Below are 12,477 nucleotides of genomic sequence, written 5' to 3'. Positions count from 1 at the left end.
GAGTCCACAAAGAACCTGAACTCTGTTCACCAATCTGACAAGCATTGGTGAAAGTGTCTATGGATACTCGGTTTTAACGTTCATCTAACGCCGTCAGATGACGGCTGGAGGGAATCCCCATCCCCCCATTTGTGCAGGGATAAAAACACGACTGCATCAGATGAAGTCAAACTGTTTGTTCACTTGTCCTTTTTTCCATTAATTTAATGGTTCATCTAAATGGTAAATTATAATTTTAAGTACTTATAAATAAATTGAGTGAGCAGATGTTGGCTGAACAGAGATAGTAAGATGTTCTCTCCACTTCTGCAAGATGTGGAGAGAACAAGGCAACACATATTTGCTGACACGGGTGTTCATAGTGATGTTAAAACACCTGGCCCTGTTGACAACTGGCAGCTCTTGAGCGCACACGTTTGTCTTGGAGTAGATGCTACCGTCTGCTTTGACGTTCTAGGTGACAAAAAAAAAAAAAGAAAAGTTGTTTCGTCCAAGTAAAAGTTCAAAAACGGCAAATGGACGATGAAAGGAGGAAATAGGAAAAAGTGCGATTAAATGACCAAGTTACGTTGGATTTTAGTGCATGTCAAGGGCAAACGGTGAAAAGAGTGAGAATAGAGTGAGTGGGCAGAAACAAAGTGTGCTGAGTGGCAAGGAAAAGGGTGATTCTATTTCACTTAATGCAACCATGGAGGCTCAAAGCCCCAGTGCTGCTCATTTTGGGGTCTTTAATATAAATAGCTGTAACTGGCTCAGCTCTTAGACACATGTGAATGCTCCGTTGTCGTGTTATATGACCTGTCTAACTAAACAGGACTCATAGACAGACATTCCTGCTCCTGCTCTTTTCCCATCACTGCAGTGGGGGCGGGAATGAGTGAAGACTGATAGAAACATAATGAGTGAGAGACAGAGAGACAAGGAAAGAAATGAGAGTCTGTATCAGAGGAAACATTTCTTTGACATGATGCAAAATAAAAATTGGCAGAGAGACGTACTCGCCTACGAGAGAAAATACTCTATATGCAAAGACAACTGCCGGAGGGAAAAGTTCATGATCTCCTCAGAAACGTCCTTTGGAAAGAGTTCACTGGTCTCTTGGGAACCTGAAGTGCCATGACCTGATTGGCTGTCTTCCTGAGACTGAGGCGCCTGATTGGCTGTGACATATTCTGCATTGTGATCCACTCCAGCTTACATTCTTATTGCTATTCCCCTGGCCAATTATGCATGGTTGCTAAAAAAAAAGTTCAAATATGCTCAACCGGTCGCAAGTACGAGTTCTCAAAGAATCCAATGATTTTAGCACAGAAGCTGATGTTTTCTTCTTAAAAATATCCACAAAAACCTTTTTTAAAATGACCATATTTTATTTATGTTATACTAAAATGCTGCTATATACACTATACTTTCACAGTTTAGGTTCCATGTTCTCTGGTTTTACTACTGTCCATCAACAGACATGTCACATGCGTCAAATCCTGGCTTTCACACCCAAGCAGCCTTTTTTCAGTTTCCCCATGAACTTGAACAATACACCACATCCTTCCATTGTGCCCGGAGTGCCCACATCATCCCACACTTTGGACCGCCTCGGCCTCAACACTGGGGGCATCTGTGTAGGTGCCCATCCTGTCCCCAGGCAGGGTGCTTGTGCGTGGTCACGCGTGTCAGAGCTGCCGATGCGGCGGCTAAGGGAAGCGGACGTTCACACATGCATGTATAGGCGGGAATCCATTAAGCGGCTTGTAAAACAAACTAAACATGTGCCGTTTCCTTTTCCTATATCACAAAGCTTTCATCAAAGCTTATCCAAAGGCTAAAGGCCTGTGCTCAGAGTTCAAGAAAAAAGTTGGGTGCCTAGGTTACTTGAATTAGGTGAGAGGTCAAAGATAAAAACATTAAATTAAATAATACTGCACACAGAATAATGCTGAGAAACTGGTCAGCAATTGACAATCTGTACAATACAAATGGCAATGTGGATGCTAGACATTTATTTCTCTATTATTAATACTATCTATCAATTTCATTTAATCATTTTAGAGTTGTGACTGGTTCAGTCAGGGTGAAGAGGTGGGATACACCCTGGACAGGCCGCCTGTCCATCACAGACACCTTGGGGACCAACAACCATGGACACGCACGCACGCACGCACGCACGCACGCACGCACGCACGCACGCACGCACGCACGCACGCACGCACGCACGCACTCAAGTCTAATTAAACCAGACAGAGTCTTTGGAATATGGGACGAAGCCCAGTTTACTGATGAGAACCTACAAATGTCCTGCTTGCCCCAGGCAGAAAATCCACAGGAAGAATTTCAATTTAATTTGATTTCACCACACAGCTCCAGTTTTCCTAAAAATATTTAAAAAAATATTAATATTACTATTTAGGAAACTTTTCATCTTTAAAGGATGCAGAGTATTAGCTAAGGCTGTCTTCAGTGCATCACTTTGATAGTTGTGCATCTGTCGCCTTCTTTAAAACACACTCGGGGTGTCATGCAGAAATGCCTGGAGGTATTGCTGGATTCCACCTGAGATCAGGTTCATAAAAAATGTGATCAGGTCTGACAAAGTTACTGGACATCACAACCTAAAATCTGGTGACCACACAAAATCACTTGGGATTTGATCAATTTGATCGTCTTACACCGTCAATCATTTTAAAAGGTGTTAAAAATAAGAAACAAACAAACATAAATGTTGAAATAATAACAAGATTGGCAAAATACAAAAAAATAAAATAAACAATTGACAAAAATGAGGATTGTCAGTTAAGGTCTTTTCCTTTAAGTTTCATGGTATCTCGATACTTTTTATTCCTGTTCTTTTGAAACAATATCTTTTTCCAGTCTTATTATACTTATCAACTGTGTTTCTATTTTTTACTAAAGAAAGTAAATATAACAGAATTGTTTTCTTTTTGTACCTTAGAAATTGCCTCACAGCCTTCTGGTTGGACACTTACCTCACCCAATGCCTTCATTTTAACTAAAAACATGTTGTTTTTTTCTTCAATGCACAAGGCCAAAGCATATCATTAGATAATCACTAAGTTTGAAGACAGATATTTACACCAAATGCTTTGCTGGCCCACACTACATTCTCAGTAACATTCCTCGAATTGTGTTAAGGCTAATTGGACTAACTCGCAAAAGGAAAAGAAAGGGAGTACTGTATTTAAAAAGCAATGCTGTAGGTAGAACTACAATAACATTATGGGATTTAGACCTTATCACTTACTCTTTCAGTTATGACATATCGCTGAAACATTGCAGCATGTATGCCACCAGCAACTATATTGATAAGAGACCATGAACTGTTACTATCTTCTGTGTTAAATAGCTATCTGAAGTAAAACTAACAGACATAAAGAGGGTTGTGAAAAGGTTTTTGTCCAGAACCAAGAAATCTTTAAACCTAGTGATTGTGATTAATTGCTGGCTAGACTTTTCATTGAGAATAAGTTGCTGTTTCTGGAGACAGAAGGTTGCCTACTGAATACTCATAGCTTCTCCTCTAATCCCTGTTTTAAAAGAAATCTTCAACTTGAACCTTTGTTGTCCTCTTTATACAAGCCACTGCAGGTATTTATTTAGTACCTACAATACCAAATGTCCATAAAATGCAAACTGCTACTTTATTGAATGTAGTAATGCTACCATGCAGCAACCAACATAACATTAAAAAAATAGCACTTGTAAGATGATTTAACATGCAGTGTTTCTGTTCTGCCATGATTACACCAGCGTAGCGTGCAGCTCAACTGTTTGGAGCTGTTCTACCTGCCTTTGCCTTTGTGCAGCACCAGCCACGTTAGGCGCCATGAATCCTGTCCTCTCTTGTTTATCAGTTGCATCAGTGGAAATCCAGTAGCTCACGTAGAACTCCAACGGAAAGTCAAGTGTTAAAGCCTGAGATACTGGCAGAGTACCAACAGGAACTGGTGGGACGATGAGCATGGGCAGAGACCAACCCTGAAAGATAAATGAGCAACAGCAGGTCACGTAACAAATAAAAGAAGAGAGAGTGAGTGAAGCAAAATCTTCAGTGAGTCAGGGCCAGAGTATGCACTCACACCTCTCTTTTACTCCCCAATGCTGGATTTCAGCTTGTCATAGCGTTCCCCTAACAATGGGGTAGATGGGGTGTTATAGGAAAAACAAACTTTAAATTGCATCATGACAAAAAGATGAAAACGTTTATCCTCCCTTTCAGGTCATAGAAAAATAAAACCAAATGAAATTTGAAGGAAACAAAATGATTTCCACCTCAAATTTCCACCAAAAGGTTTTGGAATACTCTGGAAACACAGTTCCATTCCATCCACTTATACGCTAACATCCAGATCACAACAAAGACACCGTGCACAAAGCTCCACATTATTTAAAACAGTCCCCGACTGGAGACACTGCCTCACTGACCACGCACAAATTTCCAAAACAGATATGGATATTATCTATTCCACATTAGGAATGGCCCGAAATTGTTATCATAGCCGGTTTAATGACTGCTTTGAAAACTGTCAAATGCTTCAAGTTAAATTGCATTAACAAAACATTTAAAGCGTTTTTTCGCGCCCCCCCCCCCCCCTTCCATAACTGACACACAGCGTGGTACTCGGGTTTTCTCCCTGGTAATTCGAGAAGGAGGTCGTTTTCAGAGGAATAGGCTTAAAGTTAAGTGAGAGCAGCTGATGTTGCATCATACTTCAAACATTCTTCAAATTAACAATATGTCAAAGGCTATGGGTGCGTGTGCACATGCAAACACACACACACGCACACACACGCACGCACGCGCACACACACACACATGCATACATACACATTCTGGATTTCTATCCCTATTAGGATGACATCTTTGACTGCCAAGCATTTTAGCTTCTTCATTTGTGTCCAACACTAAGCTTTGACTATCAGTACTTATCAACCAGCTGTCTCCAGTTCCAGTGTGAAAAAGAGATACAACCTGTCTGACATCACAAAAAAAATACTTCTGTCATTTTTAGGTAAGGCAGGATTAAGTGATCTTTACTCACTAACGGTCAGAACATTGAGAGAGAATATTTTTCAAGAGCTTCTGTTTCAAAGAACTTTGGTCCATTCCCTCTAACTGAGTTAGATTTTAGGCCACTTTACTCTCACACACACCTTCTCAACTCTGGTTAAAATGTTTTACGTGAGACTGAAATCAGTTTTGTTATGGCCGTTCCAAAATGTTGGCCTAATTGACAAATTATAGCTAATATAAACTTCATCCTTGGAGTTATTGTCCATTTAGAAGAATCATTTGAGTCTTTCTTATGGATGCCATCTACTTTGTGAAGTAGATTCTCATGCAACAATCTACCCACACGACATGATGCTTTCACTTCTATGTTTAACAGCTGGAATGGTGTTCCCAGGTTTTTGCCAAATCCTTCAGTTTTACTTCCATGAAACCAGAGATTGTGGCTAACAAATACAATCTTGTTCCTGAGAACGTTTTCAAACAGTAATTTGACTTTTTTTATGCCACTTTTGGGGGCTGCACAGTGGCGCAGGTGGTAGAGCTGTTGCCTTGCAGCAAGAAGGTCCTGGGTTCAATTCCCGGCCTGGGGTCTTTCTGCATGGAGTTTGCATGTTCTCCCTGTGCATGGTGGGTTTTCTCCGGGTACTCCAGTTTCCTCCCACAGTCCAAAAACATGACTGTCAGGTTAATTGGTCTGTCTAAATTGCCCCTAGGTGTGAGTGTGTGTGTGCATGGTTGTTTGTCCTGTGTGCCTCTGTGTTGCCCTGCAACAGACTGGCGACCTGTCCAGGGTGAACCCCCCCCTCTCGCCCAGAACGCTAGCTGGAGATAGGCACCAGCAACCCTCCCAACCCCACTGAGGGACAAGGGTGTAAAGAAAATGGATGGATGGATGTCGCTTTTGGAGTAATTTTAGCCTATGTCAACATGAATGAAAAACACTAATATTAAGTTCAGCCAGCATATTGACAATGTCTTTTCCTTTAGTTCTGACGTTAATACACACATTTTGCACCAAAACACATTCTTGTCTACCACACAGACCCCTTATGAAAGCCCACAAATCTCAGTTCTTGCTTCCTTGATTCCTTCCTTGCTGAGTAAGCAAGGAAGGAATCAGTGAATTTCAGTTATTGGCTCAAAATACATCCACAGATGTGGCTTTTGCTAAAGACCAATCCGTACTCTGTAAGAACAGAGAAATTTGTTTTTCTGCAAGAACCAGAACTGGATGATACAATCCAAAATCAGATCTCATTTGAGGCTGAGGGGGGAGGAGGCTGTTCTCATTATGCCATAACCATTTTTATTGAAATACGACCATGATCAAAATAAAAATTAATGAAACCAAGGTGAGGTTAACAGGTTGATGAGAATTTGCAACATATCTACGTGATAAGATTTTTGATAAATATTTATCAGAGATGTGGCTTCTGTAGTGGACAAGGTAAATAATAATAATGAAACGGCTTGAACAGTTTGACAAGTTCACAAAATGACAACTTTACTGTCATCTAACATGGCCTTCAAAACTAAGAAAAGATAATACTTAGGCCTATGTTGTATAGCAATATTATCATAATCAACATCTAAACCTACATCTAGTCTTAAATCATAAAATAAATATAATGTTGTCAAGTCCTAATTTTAATAGACAACAAAAAGACTTAAATTTAAAAATTAAAAAGCAATTTCAGATGTTAAAATTGACCTCAGTCTTTCTTTGCTGTTGTGTTTAAACTGAAACAGAGTAAGCTTACTGTGGCTTATTATCAGTATACTGTGGCTCATTATCAGTAATATTTATATCTGTTTATCTCTTCTCATTTGAGCTACTTAAACATCTACGACCTGCATCTTCAAAACCTCAGACTCCACAAATATAACAACAGGTTCTAGTGTAAATGTTGCATGTGTTTTAATTATTCTATATTTTATAGTAATTATTGTTTTAAAGTTAATGTCTATATTTTCTATGTTTGGTATCTAGGTGTGAAATAAAATGCAGTAGGATTGATACTGAATGGTCCCACATGTTTATTAAATTAATCCCTGCTTTGTATTTTGTTGAATCTACCATGAAGCAGTATTTCCATATTTGTGCTGTAGAACAATGCTATGTGATGTATAATACACTGAAGTTTCTTTAATATACTTAGTTGTGAGCAGTGATTATTAGGGGTTTACCACACATAATGCCACAAGAAAACCACACCCACACGCACACACACACACACACACACGCACACACACACCCAGATGTCAGATAAGGGAGAAACCCTGTTCCTTTAACCCTGCTGAAACAATGCAACTCTAAAATCTCCACACTATCACATGAATTTTCAGAATGACTTATGGGCCTTGCAGTTTTTTACCTACCAACTTATTATCATAAGGTCATGTTCTGGAGCAGCGGGAGTTGGGGATTCTCACCAGTGCCGAACATTGCAGATGTTTCTGAAACAGTCCGAGGCCAGCTGTTGGAATGTTTTCCCACCGCATGAAGAGGCAAGGCCAGCAGCACCACTGGCTGCCCCCAATGGCTCACGTGACCCAGCTCATGTGACCAAAGGGAACCAGAGCTGGCGGTTTGGCAGCTGATCGTCGTCTACAACGGTCATCTCAACCGGGCCGTCCCAGCCAAGCCCTGGCCACTGATCTGTAGCCAGACAGAGAAAAGGAGGCAAGTGTCAGCCACATCAAACACCCGGAGTCTCCCACTTGGGTTGGGATGAACAGCCTGAAAACACACAGTGCTGTAGGCAAACCGAGGTCACTGTCACAGACACAAACATCTATATGCTTCTATCATGCACACCTCAACAGCTTTTCCAGTCTTAGAGTTTACCTGCTGCAGACTGAAGAGACGCTGATGAGGTAATCATCAAAAAGAACAAGGTCAACTGCAGCCAAGCAATTAGTGCTGACATACATGTCTAAATATCTCTAAAATTGGCTGCCAGATAAGATTGAGCCCCTCTGCTCTACACGGCACTGACAAGCATTAAACACATGGGTGTAAAGTGTCTGGGCATGTTTACAATAAAAAGATTTACTAACTGATATAAACATGTTTTACTCAAAACCAGTAAGAGGAAAAGATTGCATCATCGCATAACAATTCCTCAGAAATCCTGAAAAATCTTAAAAAAAGAGAAATCCCCAAAATATCAAAAAGCATGGATTTATCTCAGCTAAAACGTGATCAACACGATGATTAATCTGAGAAATGTACTTCTTTAACTATCTTAAAAGAGAGATTTTGATTAATAACTCTGAGGCGAGTTGTTTTAAATCAGGGATCAAGCAAATTTTAGCAAATACAATTTTACAATAATATATTTCGATTGATATGACTGATATTTCCAATCATTCTTGGAAGTAGTGTGTTGCTTTTTGTAGAAATAAGGAAAGAAAACACTTTGACCTGACTCCCTCTAGTGGTGAGACTTCCAATGCGGCGCGCTGCTGGAGACAACGCAGCAGGAAAGGTCAGAAAACACAACAGAGCGTAAAGTTCTGTCAGTTTTCTACAACTATACTTCTTAAGCTTTTTCTAAAAAAATATATGCCTTTCCAGAAAATGTCTGTTTGTCTGATAAAAGGCATTTTAAAACAGTGGCACAACAGGACTTTAATTTTCTTCTAAAAAAAACTAGCAAAAACAAAACATACATGTGTTTCATTTTAACTCAGAAATTGAAAATTTCAAATTAGAAGTTGGAAAAAAATAAGTACTTGAAATTCTGATAGAAACTTGAAGGTTTCTCTCCGTCCCCAACGTTAAAATCCAATATGGCTGCCATGCATTTTAAACTTTTGTGCAAGCAAACCAATAATCAAATAATGGCCAATGATGACATAATGCTTTCCCATATTTTAACATTCTTATCAACGTAAGTGGGAAAGAATTGAATGTAGGAAGAAATTACTGGGAAATTATTTTAGTAATTGGATCACTTAGTGATGTATTCAGAGAACAACGCTCCTGGGACCTACTTATGTTGTACAAATATAATGAAGGTGGTCATGTTGCTGGCTTAACACATTCTTATATTAGTTATAAGAGTTATTGTGTTGCTGGTTTTAAATATGTTATGGGGGTTTTACATTGTTGGTTCTCTAAAGTATCTTCAACTGAAACACATGAAGATGTTGTTTGTAATAATCTGCAATACAAAGATATCTCATTTAATCACACACACACACACACACACACACACACACACACACACACACACACACACACACACACACACACACACACACACACACACTATAAATAACGCATGTGTCTAGCTGTAGATAATTTGTAATCGTGTCCTGAGACAAACTTTTGACCTTGACAGTTCAACAGTTCATTTCATCTAACAGTTGCATTAGCATGCATAACCCCCTGAACAACAACATCAACAACAACAACAACAGGAGCTGTTAGCATCTCGCGTGTAACTCCATTTCCCCTGTAGCCTCAGTGCCCCGGACCCTCCCCTCTGTTGTGCGTTGCTCTGTCATGACAGACATGACAGTTATTAATCGCCTTCTCTTCCGCCTGCTCCTAACTGGACCCGAACATGCAAAAAAAAAAAAAAAGGGGCTGCCAGTCTGCAGCCGGGAGGGCGCTCCGCTGCTAAAATTAGCAGCCCTCTCAATCAACAGGCTGATTTAGTGGGAGCAAATGTGTGTGTTAACATGTGTGCTGGACTGTCTGAGTGCTGGGGCGGATCAGAAGACTGATCCCTCTGGATTTCCTGTTCCTGTGGGATGCTGATTCTGTTCCTCATCAGTGATGAGAACTATTTTTCTTTATCTTCTGAAGGTTCAAACAAAAATAATGGCAAGTATAAAATCATACAAGTCACCTCCCCCAATCATCTACAAGTTGATACCCCCAAATCCTTTCACTCCCTCCCCAGATAACAACACACGGCACCCTAAATACCAGCAGTAAAGCGGAGTCGACCTTTGACCTCATCAAAAGCTGGGTATTAGCTACCTTATCAGTGCCACGCTCCCCCTGTCACCTCGTCTACTCTCCACACAGATCTTGAATTATAAAAATAACAAGACAGTGACAGAGGTGGTGTGGGAGTGTGTGCTCTCACTCCATTTAGCTCAAACAGCTCCAGGTTTAGTTCTCATATACTGGAGTTGTGGCTTCACAATTAAGATGGGATTATAGTCATGCTAGAATGTAAATAACCTTTTATTTTTCAAAGTATTTATTGATGAGAAGAATTTTCTCTGACTCTGACTTCAATTTTAGAAATGTATTTATTGTTATACAGTTACTATTGGGGTCTTTGCTGACACTACTCCCTGTTTTCTTTCATTGGATGTAATTAAAACTTCTCTTTATTGTTTTATAGCCTTTGTTTTTACACCCTTGAATCCACCAATATCCAACCGTTGTGGTTCTCTTACATGCAGTAGAAAGCTGCTTCTGCACTATCAAGACAGAGCAAATAGATGTAGGGGGAGGTTGAGGGGAGCAGTTTTTTCTGTAATGTTAAGGTTGCTTCTCCATCATTAGAACAGCCAATACCAATACTCTTGAGATTGTGAGGGAGGGTGTGAGCGGCACATATATAAGCATTACAGGAACAAAGTGATTCAGGTGAATAGGAATACATTTCTTTCTCAGTACCTCCTAGATGAATACTTTTTTTCACATTCATTTCCACATTCACTTTTTGGGTCATAAAAGACATTTCCTTATGTACAAATCATCAATTGTTGTTAATAGTTAGATGAGTTCATAATAGATTTCCCTGGCAGAGTGACATCATGAGCACTGCGCTTCACCTTTAGCTTTTCTCTGTTTTACTAGAGCTTTATTCCTGAATTAGATTGGTGTCAAACTAAATCTAAAAAATAGAAATATCAAAAGGTTTTATGCATGAATACAAGGTTTGGTAATGTAGCACATGTTCACATGTGCTATCTTATTTCACTAAAGCCATATTTGTTTAGTTCAATAATTGCAATTAATTGTGAACTGTATACTTCATCAGTTTTGCTGGCTGTATAAGCTCTGTAGCTCTCTGTGGTCCTGCTACCACCTGCAGAAACGCACCGTTCCTGGTCAGAAACAGTCAATCAGAGTCGAGAGGAACGTCCCAGCTCTGTCAGTCATAGGAAAACAACAGCACTCCAACTCTCACTGCTTCAAACACATTTTTTAAATTTCACAGTCAAACTTTACATCAGTTTTTTTGTAAAACATCTATAGTGTTCTCCACACGTGTGTGCGTATGTATGCGTGTGTACGTATGCGTGTGTGTGTATGCATAGATCCTTTCTGAGAAGCCAGAATCAGTGAACATAAACAGATGGATGGAGGTCAATGGAGGTGCAGGTGAACCTTACAGCCATCAGCGTTCATACATCCAGCTCTCCCTGACACTGACCTTTGACCTCAGCTGCACATGCATACACACGCGCACACGCACACACACACACACACACACACACACACACACACACACACACACACACACACACACACACACACACACTTTATCAGAATTTCTTCAGTAGTTATACCTCGCTGTGAATGTCAAACATTTGTCTTATTAAAATACATAAATATCTATAAAGAAAATCATCTGTAAACTTAGGTAAAGATGGCAGCATATACATTTACTTCAGCGTGGCATATCTGACATGGATGGAAATTGCTGAAGAAGAGATGAAAATACTTTTTTTTGTTGCTTTGAAACTGTTAATCTTTCCTCCAACCAATGCCGTCTGGACTATTTTTCTGAGATTCGCTACGCCGAGAAGCTGCCGAGGTCCTTGGAGGTAATGTCACCATGCCCTCCTCCGCCCTCACGCCTCCTCTGTTCTCTTCCTCGTCTCCCCCTCACTCCTCATATCGCTGCGTCTTCTCTGACCTTCTGTCTGCCTTTTCTCCCATCCTCGCCCGTCTTCAAAGACACGGATAAGGAGGCGTAGGAGAGGAACGCTGGCCTTGAGTGCCCACTCCCAAAGCCACAACAGCTCTCACACAGGTGCAGCTCACACACACAAGCTATACTACCGTATCCTCCTCACCACATCACTCTAAAGGTCTTTGACTGCACAAATATACTTTGTTGCAAGATCCACTCCTCATGATTTTATATGTTTGCTCAGGTTGATTAACTCTTTCTTTAAGAGAAAAAGTTTTGCAGAAAGAGTTGATGTAGACGTCCAGCTCTCCCTGACTCTGCTCCCTTTAACCTCTGCCGAGCACACATACACATGCACACGCATGCAACTAACAGAGGGGTTTTAAAATAGCAAAGCTGAACAGCAAAGATAACATTTTATTTTGTTTTCATCCTTGATTAAATACCACAGCTTTCATTTCTTCATATATGGTTTTATTTTGAAATTTTCACACTCAAAAATGTAAATAACAGGAAATATATATAGGCTAATTCTGGGCTCAAAAACAAAAACATTAT

General features: G+C 40.1%; 1 long non-coding RNA gene across 2 annotated transcripts in view; it reads right to left on the bottom strand.

Moving 5' to 3' along the window:
- Nucleotides 1–3,628: 3,628 nt before the first annotated feature.
- LOC103474944 (uncharacterized) overlaps nt 3,629–12,477 on the bottom strand; it is a 13,472-nt gene continuing 4,623 nt past the window's right edge. Inside the window, exons 2-3 of one of the 2 annotated variants that reach the window (XR_535261.1) lie at nt 7,406–7,685; nt 3,629–3,990 (exon numbers count right to left, since the gene is read on the bottom strand). This is a non-coding gene — a long non-coding RNA (uncharacterized LOC103474944). The remainder of the gene's footprint in view (nt 3,991–7,405; nt 7,686–12,477) is intronic. The other variant, XR_535262.1, reaches the window with a different exon arrangement.

The sequence above is a fragment of the Poecilia reticulata genome, linkage group LG13 (genome assembly GCF_000633615.1).
Source record: "Poecilia reticulata strain Guanapo linkage group LG13, Guppy_female_1.0+MT, whole genome shotgun sequence".
NCBI lineage: Eukaryota > Metazoa > Chordata > Actinopteri > Cyprinodontiformes > Poeciliidae > Poecilia > Poecilia reticulata.
Note: the sequence above shows the minus strand (reverse complement) of the source record. Positions and strands in the feature narration are given on the sequence as shown.